At 48.8% G+C, this 10,147-nt stretch overlaps 1 long non-coding RNA gene across 1 annotated transcript in view; it reads right to left on the minus strand.

Annotated features, from left to right (window-relative positions):
• The window catches only part of LOC135816574 (uncharacterized), a 1,297-nt gene extending 197 nt beyond the window's left edge, over positions 1-1,100 (minus strand). The window contains exons 1-3 of the long non-coding RNA XR_010553386.1: positions 771-1,100; positions 405-682; positions 1-209 (exon numbers count right to left, since the gene is read on the minus strand). The exon at positions 1-209 is cut by the window's left edge and continues 197 nt beyond it. This is a non-coding gene — a long non-coding RNA (uncharacterized LOC135816574). The remainder of the gene's footprint in view (positions 210-404; positions 683-770) is intronic.
• Between the last annotated feature and the right edge of the window lie 9,047 nt (positions 1,101-10,147).

Raw genomic sequence — 10,147 nt, forward strand, 5'->3', positions numbered from 1 at the left:
TCTGCTAGCTTCCAGTTCTCTTCTCACCGCAACAACACACCAACCACCATGGTATCTTTTTGGTGTCTCTGCAGTGCAGTTGACTATGGTGGTGGGCTGGGGTGCTGCTGCTGTTGCTGCTGCGGATGATGCTGGCATGATGGACGGCTTTCTTGCCACTACTGTACCGCAAATTACGCTTGAAAACACAGCTGATGTAGTCTCCAGGTCTGGACAAAACGCACACGGAAAACAGCGCAGTATTTCTATATTAAAATTGTCACAAGTATTCATCCAGGTAGATAATGCCATGTGTATCCTGATTCCTGACCATCACATACTAGTAGTTTCCTACCATTGCATTTCTTTTTACGAGTTTCACATTTATGCACGATCATTAGGCAAGTAAAAGAGATGATACTCACCCAGGACATCCATTTTCTCATGACTTGGCAACTTGGACAGTGTCTCGAGGAGAGACGTCCAGGCCAGATTAATAGTGTCAACCTTACTCCTCTTCACCATCTTCAACAGGTCAGTTCGGCGATGACGATCAGCATGTGCAACATCACGATAACATATGTCAATCTTAGATAAAAGGTTACAACTTCGGGGCTGTTCAACTTCACGGCGTAGTGGATGGCCCTTGCAACAGAAGTTTCCCTGGGTCTGTACTTGACTGGAGGTTGATAAATCGAATGCTCTGTACATGCAGCATGCGTGTGTAACAAACCAAAACAAAGCTATTCAGTGATAGAAGTATTCACTCGATAAAGCTTGGTTTTACTCACCTCTCGCCAAAGTTCCAAACATCACTCGTAAAATGGCTACCGATATCTCCCTGTCCAGCATGACCATGCACTGCCGACGAATCCACGACGAAGAGTGATAATACTACAAAAGGGAAGCGGAAATCTGACGAGAAGGTTTATGTATGGAGACGTCAAAACTGCTCCGCTTGCAGGAAGAACCAAAATAGATTTTGACATTTTGAAAATCCCGCGGAATTGGTGAATGTGGCACAAAAAAGATTATTTGGAAAAAATCGGCGTGCTCCAGCGCGAGGCGAGCATGGATCACGCTCGCGCATCTCGTTTCCACTCCCGGTATTTGACGACTCCCTGATAAACACCGATGTCGTAGTGTTTATGGGAATATAAAATACTGCTATAAAAACCGAGGCGTAGCCGAGGTTTTTATAGACAGTGTTTATATTCCCATAAACACAAGACAGAGGTGTTTATTCTATTTATACCTAGCTTCGGTTTTGGCCTGAAATACTGGTCCGAAATAGCTATTTTAGTATCCCAGTATACAATAGTATACTATTATGTGTAGGTAGTATTGCGTGTTCCAGACCTAAGACCTTTCTTTCAACCAACATCTGCATTAACACCCTGGTGGCTGGGTGGTCAAGATAGGTGGTCACGGAATGGGTGAAGGAACTGCAAGTCCTCACCAGGTACGCCCAATCGCAACCACAAGCAGCGTACACGGCGTTCACGCAAGGGCTGAAGGGCAAGTGGACATTCCTCGCTCGCACCATGCCAGAAGCGACGGAGAATTTCCAGCCACTGGAGGAGATTATCCACGGCGAGTTTATCCCGGCGCTCACAGGACACCCCGCTCCTGATCAGACCACCCGCACTCTCCTCGCTCTGCCTTGTCGCCTAGGGGGCATGGGTCTAATCAACCCGTGCGATCTCGCCAGCCAGTTGGATGACTCCAGGACCATCACGCAGCCATTGGTGGAGCGGATCATCGTGCAAAACACGGACCTAGGTGATGTTCACCACACCATGAAGGCAGAGAAGGCGAAGGTGCGCAGGATCCACTCCGTAAGGGAGAAGGAGACCCTAGTCGCTGTGGAAGAGAGCATCGCTTCGGACTTAAAGCGGTCCAGGGAGCTGGCGGCGGAGAAGGGTGCCTCGTCGTGGCTGACATGCAAACCACTGAAGATGTTTGGCTTCACGCTATCGAAGGGCGCATTTCACGATGCGGTTTCATTGCGATATGGCTGGCCTCTGAAGCGTTTGCCCTCTGCTTGCAGCTGTGGTAAATCATTCACCGTGGCCCATGCTCTCTCCTGCTCAACCGGCGGCTACCCTAGCCTCCGCCACAACGAGGTACGCGACCTCACAGCATCCATCATGAAGGAAGTTGCGCACCAAGTTGTGGTGGAACCGCTGCTAGAGCCGCTGACAGGTGAGAGGATGACGCTACGGTCAGCTTCAACTGAAGACAACGCCCGCCTAGACATCGGTGCCAGTGGAGTCTGGGGAGGTCGGTACGAGCGTTCGTACTTTGATGTCCGGGTTTTCAACCCCCACGCCCCCACCAACGCCAAGTTTGCCTTGCCCGCTGTGTACAAGCGACATGAGCAGGAGAAGCGTCGCCGCTACGAAGAACGGATCACCAACGTCGAGCACGCCTCCTTCTCACCAGTTGCCTTGTCCTGCACTGGAGGGTATGGCAAAGCTGCGACAGCACTCTATGCTCGGCTGGCATCGATGCTCGCCGACAAGAAGCAGGAGCCGTACGCTGCCACAATCTCCTACATCCGATGTAAGCTCAGCTTTGCCCTCATCCGTGCGGCTGTTGCCAGTCTGCGAGGCCATCGGCACCGCGTGCCCTCAGATGCAAATGACTCGGCCCGATTTGCGGTTGCCATGAGCAGCATCGGTTAAAGCTCCCTCCCGAGGCTCCGTACTAGACTGTTTTCACAGCCATTTTTGCTCTCAGCCTTTTTTTGCTCTCTCGACTGTTTTCACAGCCATTAATTTTTTGCTCTCTCGACTGTCTTCACAGCCATTTTTTGCTCGTTTTTCTTCCGGTGCTGTTGAGGTTGCACTCGTAATTGTGTTTATTTTGCCCGTATAAGAGGCTTGGCAGTTGTAAAAAAAAAAAAAAGAAAAAAAAAGAAAAAAAAGATAGGTGCTTGGGAATCTTATGGTTGCAGGTTCGATTCCTGCTGACACTTCTTTCTTCTCTTCAATTTTTTTCTTTTTCAATTGGAGAGAAAATTTCTAAGTCCCTTGAAAGTTGAAAAGTTACAACCTCTAAGTGGGTAATATAGCAAAGTATACATGTATACCCCAAGTTAAAGTGGTGAATATGGAGATATATTCACCAGTTATAGATCACAGGAATTAGTGGGGGTTAATATGAGCTGGGTATAATTTTTAATATACGAAAGTCCACTATATTCCCGAATATGTGCGAGAAGTGGTACATGGTGGCGGGGCCAGGCCAGGCTGCTCTGCCGACCTCAAAGGTCTCGGCCGCGGTCCAGCTACGTAGACAAAGCGCGCCACAATGCAGTAAAACCATGAGGAGGCCCGGGCCGGCGGGAGGAAGAGGGAAAATGAATAAGGCCAAAACAAATAATGACCTTGTTGGCCGACCGGGCCACTTTTTCCCAAAGTCTGAAACTTTTTTTGGTCACAAATGTATGCAAAAGGTGGCAATGCCATGTGTGCAAGTGCACTCAACGAGTCATAACTCAGTCAAATCTCAACCGAATTCCATAATCGAAACACCTACAAGATAGCAGAGATTCTCAGCTGTCGGCTCGAAAACCTCCGGGGTCGATACGAGCTAGAATAACGGAGCTGGAAGGACTCGAACTGTTTGCTTGATTTCTCAGGATGTACGAAAACAGGAATACACCACATGCTGTACAAGAACAGTGAGTCAGTCAACTTTGACATTGATCCTTGCCATGATATATGTACAATGTACATGTGTAGGTGCTCTTGTCCATCAATGCCACAATGATTGAGGAACCAAAAAAAGTATCCAAAAAAATTGTCATTCCGGCCGACCGAGTCTCCTTTTTGAGGGGTTGCCGACCGGAAACAAGCCTATTTTTTGTTTTGGCCTAATAATAATTAATAGTGAGAAACGAGGACAATGGGTAGATGGTCGTGAGAGATTAGAAGCAGAGTGAAAGATAACGTCACATTGTGGTAAGGGGGGGGGGAGGATGCTAGTGAGGCACTGGTCTAAACCGTTTCATAGGGCGTCGGTGGCTGCTTGCCAGTTCAGGTGCAGCAGATACTTGTTGCATTTTTCCTTGAAGGATTGTTGTGTAATATGCGCATAATGCCTTCTCTGAGAAAACAAGAAAAATTCGGGCTCTGGCTGATGATTGCGAGTGTAACAGTATAGACTTGATTGATTGGAGAATTCCTCGAATGATGTTCAAACCAGAGGTTATAAAGCAAAAGAAAGGTGAGAACCGCAGGAGTGAGAATAGTAGGAACACAAGGTGTTACCATAAGACAAGCAAGAAGTGTCAAGGTAAAACTATTACACTCTCCCGGCCCCATAGGAAGCCCAAGGTTCTATTAGATAACACAATCCAGTTAGGAGATGCAATTGTGGAAAGGGGAATATTAAATAATCACTCATGCACATGCATAACCACATTGAAGTGTAATCCAACTCAACTTCATCACTCTCACAAGGAGATGACGCAAAACTATATCAGTCTACAGTCCATTCATAAAAAGATGGGCTCTGGCTCTGGCGAGCTCCCGTATTTGGCGGTTTTTCGTGATTTCATCGTACACAGTGCAGTGCTGCGAACTTTGAAATTTGAAAAAGGGTCCAAAAAGGGTGCCTGAACTGGGGTTCGAACCGCAGAATGCACTGTTGCCAGGCGGGGTCAAACGGCCTGGATTTTGATGGTTTTCCCAATTCTGTGCTTTTGGGGCAAAACCTGGCCGAAATCCTATTCTTGCTATGGCTTGCTTTTTGGACAAAAAAACTTCAGAAACATAATTGGAAGAGGATTCCATAGGGGATTGCCAAAAAAATTCTAAAAAAACTCAAAGTTTGACCCATTTATGGCCAAAAGCTAGAAGTTCATTTTTTTCTGAATGGACTGTATAACATAATTATTAACTATCTCAGTAAGAGATGCATATGGCTCAGCCCAGTTAGATCAAGGTTGCTGTCGTTGTGAGGCTAGATAGTTCTGCAGCGGTTTAATATTCCGACCAGACTCATCACATAGGTTGCCAGCGGGCTCCCACGTAGCTTCGCTGCTGGGGTAACCCTTCCAATGCACCAGGAAGTGTTGCTCACCACTGCGGTGTCGGTGATTCAAAACGGCTTCGACAACATAGCGTGTGTGTCCATCTAGATCTGTGAAGGGCGGAGGCGTGGTGTCTTCCAGGAATCGTGTTCTCTTCGTAGCGTTTAAGAGCAGTGACATTAAACACGGGATGGCAGCGAAGTTCACGGGGTAGTTCCACGAGAGGGCTGGCCACGAGCTTCCGGGGTCAGTAGAAAGTCTCTGTAGACAAGAACGCTATCACCAACCTTCAAATCACTGTGCGTTCTCGTCTGGTCTGCGTATAGAGCTTGCCTTGGCTGGGCGTCGAGCATAGCATCTCGAGCTATCCTTAGTGCGGCTTCCTGCTCATGAAGCCAATCGACCGAATCACTCCTTTCCCCTCCCGTAAGAATGAATTCGGGCGGGGACTTAGGGTCAAACCCATAGTTCAGATAGAACGGTGTATTAGCTACAGATGACTGTTGTGAACTATTTATTGCAAACTCGCAGAGTGGTAGAAGCGAATCCCAATTGTCCTGTCTCAAGTTCACAAATGCTCTTAGAACATCTCCCACTTGCCGGTTAACTCTCTCTGTCAAACCATCCGTTTGAGGGTGGTTAGCAGTGCTGAATGCCAATTTAGTTCCTAGCTGAGAGAATACTTCTTTGAAAAAAGCTGCAGTGAATCGTGGATCGCGATCGGAAACAATGGTTGAGCTCAGCCCGTGCAGACGAAACACGTTTTGAATGTACAGTTGAGGGCTGCCCTTAGCATCAATCTTCGAGTTTGTTGGAACAAGATGTACGCATTTCGTAAGTCGGTCCACAAAGGTGTAAATTGCGTCGAAGCCACGAGAAGTAAGGGGCAATCCAACAATAAAATCCATTGAGATATCCTGCCAAGGACTATTAGGTATTGGAAGTGACTGGAGAAGCCCTGTTCGTGGCTGACCTCCCTTCGTTCGCTGGCAGAGATCACAGGTTTTGACAAATCTCTTGATATCGAGACCCATTCGGGGCCAGTAGAAAAAACGTGCTAGGCGGAAGTACGTTCGATCACGACCCGGGTGGCCAGCCGTTGCACACTCATGATGTTCTTGAATGAGCTTTAACCGGACACCGCACTGTGGTATGCACAACCGGTTATTGGGTGATGCCTTGAGGTACAAGCGATCAGTGGATTCGTCCCAATAATAGCGATCATGCAAATTATCTCGGAGAGAATGCTTCAATCTTTCTATGATGGGAGTTAGCTCTTTGTCTCTCTGGTAGGCATCTGATATTGTATTGGACACGTCATCATTCATTGCTAAAGCATACTCAATAGCATTAAAACGTGGTACTGCATTCTCCACGAGGTTACTCTCATGGAGATCTGGGCGACGCGAAAGGGGATCTGCAGGGTTCTCTCTGCCGGGTCTGTGACGGACTGTGTAGTTATAGTCAGCTAGGAATTCAACCCATCGCGCCTCTCTCTTTGTAATGCTTGGTTTTGTTTTCAGATAAACTACCGCCATGTTGTCTGTAATGACCTCAAAGTGTTGAAAGAGGTAGATGCGCCAGGTCTTTAGCGCAAACACTACGGCCAATGTTTCTCTTTCTGTAGCTGTATAATTCTGTTCCGCAGCAGACAATTTTCGGCTAGCATAAGCCACTGGATGCCAGGCATCTTCCTCTAGTTCTTGGAGAAGAACACATCCCAAGGCGAAATCGCTTGCATCTGTTACCACTCTGAATGGTCGGTTCACATCAGCCAGCCGCAATAGGGGCGCATTCAACAAGGCATGCTTTAGCGATTCAAAGGCATGTTGCCGAGAGCTGTTTCACTCGAATCGTGCATGTTTTCCCGTTATCTCCTCTAAGTTCTTAGAGAGCGATGAGTATTGATCTATGAATCGCCTAAAATAATTCGTAAATCCAAGAAATTGCCTCACCTCTGTGACGGAAGTCGGAGCGGGCCAGACCTTTACTGCGGCAATCTTGTCTGGGTCAGGGGCGATGTGCAGTCCATCGATGCAATGTCCCAGGAACCGCACACTCTCCACGCCAAATTCACATTTTGACCGTTTGCAAAATAACTGGTTGTCCCGGAGCACGCTCAATACCGACCGGACATGCTGCATATGCTCCGACCACGTTTTGCTGAAGATGAGTATGTCATCTAGGAACACGACTACGAACTCCCTCAGATATGGTTGAAGAATCGTATTCATCATGGATTGAAATGGTGCCGGTACATTGGTGAGACCAAATCCCATGACCCTAAATTGGTAATGCCCAAAGGGAGTGTTAATCGCGGTTTTGGGCACGTCCTCAGCTTGAATGCGAATCTGATTATACCCTGATCGGAGGTCTAGTTTCGTGAAGTACCTAGCGCCCTGTACGGTATCGAATAAATCATCCACATTGGGCAAGCACGCCTTGTTCTTAACAGTTATCTTGTTTAGCTCCCTCCAATCGCAGACCATGCGTAACGAACCATCAGCTTTCTTGACAAAAAACACCGGTGCACCAAAGGGGGACTTACTTGGTTCTACGAAACCCTTTTTCAAGAGTTCTGTGAGCTGTTTCTTCAATTCCTCCATTTCTGGCCTGGGCAGGCGATAGGCAGGTCGCGATGGGGGTGATGAGCCTTCCTCCAGGCGGATTTCGTGGTCTACAGACCTCTCTGGTGAGAGTCTAGCTGGCAGATCATCCGGGAAAAGATCGTCATAGTCACGGAACATGGCCTTGAGATCTGGGTGCTCGTTCTGAGTGGATTTGTCGGGAGGTTCCTTGCCAATGCCGTCTTCTACGCTGACCCACGCCAGAACACCTTCGTCTCCACTCCTAAGGGCATGCCTAGCCTGACGACCAGATATGAACATCGCCTCCACAGGAGCGGTCGGTTCGCTTTGACTGGGCGACGCACAAGGCAAACCATTCGAGTTCAACCTGACTTCATTCGTCCGGAAGTTTATGTCTGGATTGTTACGCGTTAACCAAGGTTTCCCCAATATAGCGTCATAGCGATGAAGGGGGAACACCGTGAAGGTTTGGTTATCGCTGAAGTCGCCTACGATAACCTTCAATTCATGGGTCGTCTCCATGGGAAACGAGCTTGATGCTCCATCAGCCAGCGTGACATTCAGGTTTTCCGAGCCAATTTCGGTTGACAGGTTAACTCTCCTGGCAAACTGTTCGGCAATGAAATCATGGGTCGAGCCCGAATCTATTAACATAAGCGCGCGACGACCGTTGATTTTGCCTTCTACACGCAGGAGCTCATGTTCCGTTTCCACATTGACGCTGGTAACCTGGGCCTCAATAGTTGGTGTAACATCTCGCTTGAAATTGGCTTCGGAGCATTCAGCATCATCGTCAACATCCTCCACAGCGAGGCTACTGAATCGGTTACGGGTAGAGACGGAGCACACACTACACGCAGGTGATGCCTTTTCTTGCTGCGTCAGTAATCGCATCGGCCTTACTGACGTCCACCGTTTGGGTGATCTCGATGCTGCGGGCAATTCTGGGCCATATGGCCTGGTCGACGACATGCGAAGCAGCCCCCCTGGGCTCGTAATGTCTCACGTTCCTCGGGGCTTAGTTTTGTTAGCTTTTTGCTACCTGATGGTGGTGCGAATCCCGGCGCGGTCGCCAGTGGTGGTCTGCGCTGAAATCGGCTGTCTGAGGCGACTGCTAGCGCTGACTGAACGGCGGCTGACAGTGTAGTGGGGTGTTCCTTCACTACCAAGGTCCGCATGTTACCGTGCAGGCCGTTGACAAATAGCAAGGCTCTGGAGAGTTCGTCAAGTTCCGGCACCTGTAAACTTAGCCGAGAAAACTCCGTTACGTACGATTCAATTGACCCACGCTGTTGGATAGAGAACATATCCAACCGCACTCTTTCCCCATCATAGTGCGGGCCATACACTCGCGCTAGGGCGCTTTTCAAAGAATGCCAATCCGAAAATTGCTCACCTGCTTCCAGGGAAGAAATTAGCCAAAGACGCGCATTCCCAGCGAGGTAGCTAGCCGCAAAGTTAACTTGGCTCTCCGGGTCACCTTGAGGTGAGCACTTCAAGGCTAACTCGACCATAAATACCCATTCTTTGAACTCGGAAGGGTTGCCATGGAAAACATTCGGTTCTCTGGTAACGCGTTTGACGCTCGGGCTTGTCTGGGAGAGAGAACGCGATCGACACGGGGCTAGATCCGGAGGACTTGAGCTTGATGTAGCAGGTAATTGATGTCGTCCAACTGTAGCAGCCACGTTGTCCCGAGCGCGGCGGATCTCACGGAAAGCGGCGTATAGCAGAGCAGTAGCGGCCAGGAGCACAAGGCACGTCAAGGGGCAAACGATGATCTCAACCATCCTCAAGCTACCAGTGTAACAGTATAGACTTGATTGATTGGAGAATTCCTCGAATGATGTTCAAACCAGAGGTTATAAAGCAAAAGAAAGGTGAGAACCGCAGGAGTGAGAATAGTAGGAACACAAGGTGTTACCATAAGACAAGCAAGAAGTGTCAAGGTAAAACTATTACAGCGAGAGCATGAAACTTACTTCAAGTCGCGGCAAACAAGCCTTGATTGTCCTTGTTGTTCTGCTCTGTATTACCGCGGCTCTGCCTCCGCAGTGTTGAGCACTGTCAGCACACTGGGTACACCCTCCGGTAACAAAATGGATACTTGTACATATGTAAACCAACAACAGTTAGCGAATGGCAGCATCACCATGCATGATTACAGTATACTGACTGCCAGGAGCACAGACGAATCCACACTACAAGTACAAGTACAAGTAACGACGTTACGTTGTACAGTTGACAAGGTAGGCTGCGGCTGGCACATACAGCCGGGGACCCTGAACAGGCTGAAGGCAGGCGACGCTAGCGCGAAGCAGACCGAAGCTCAGCCGACACGCTGCCTTGCCTGCTTTGCCCGTGGCGGAGAAGACCAAGGCAAGGGAACAAAGCTGCCGTGCTCGATCTCCTTCACCCTCTGCTCGTAGCTTCTTCACTTTTCCCGTCCGTGACGTTGGTAGCAAGAGGCGAGAGAGGAGGAACGATTTGAGGGATCGAAAGGGTTGAAGACCCGGACATCAAAAAGGCCCGCTCAAAT

Source organism: Sycon ciliatum, chromosome 5, assembly GCF_964019385.1.
Source record: "Sycon ciliatum chromosome 5, ocSycCili1.1, whole genome shotgun sequence".
Lineage (NCBI taxonomy): Eukaryota > Metazoa > Porifera > Calcarea > Leucosolenida > Sycettidae > Sycon > Sycon ciliatum.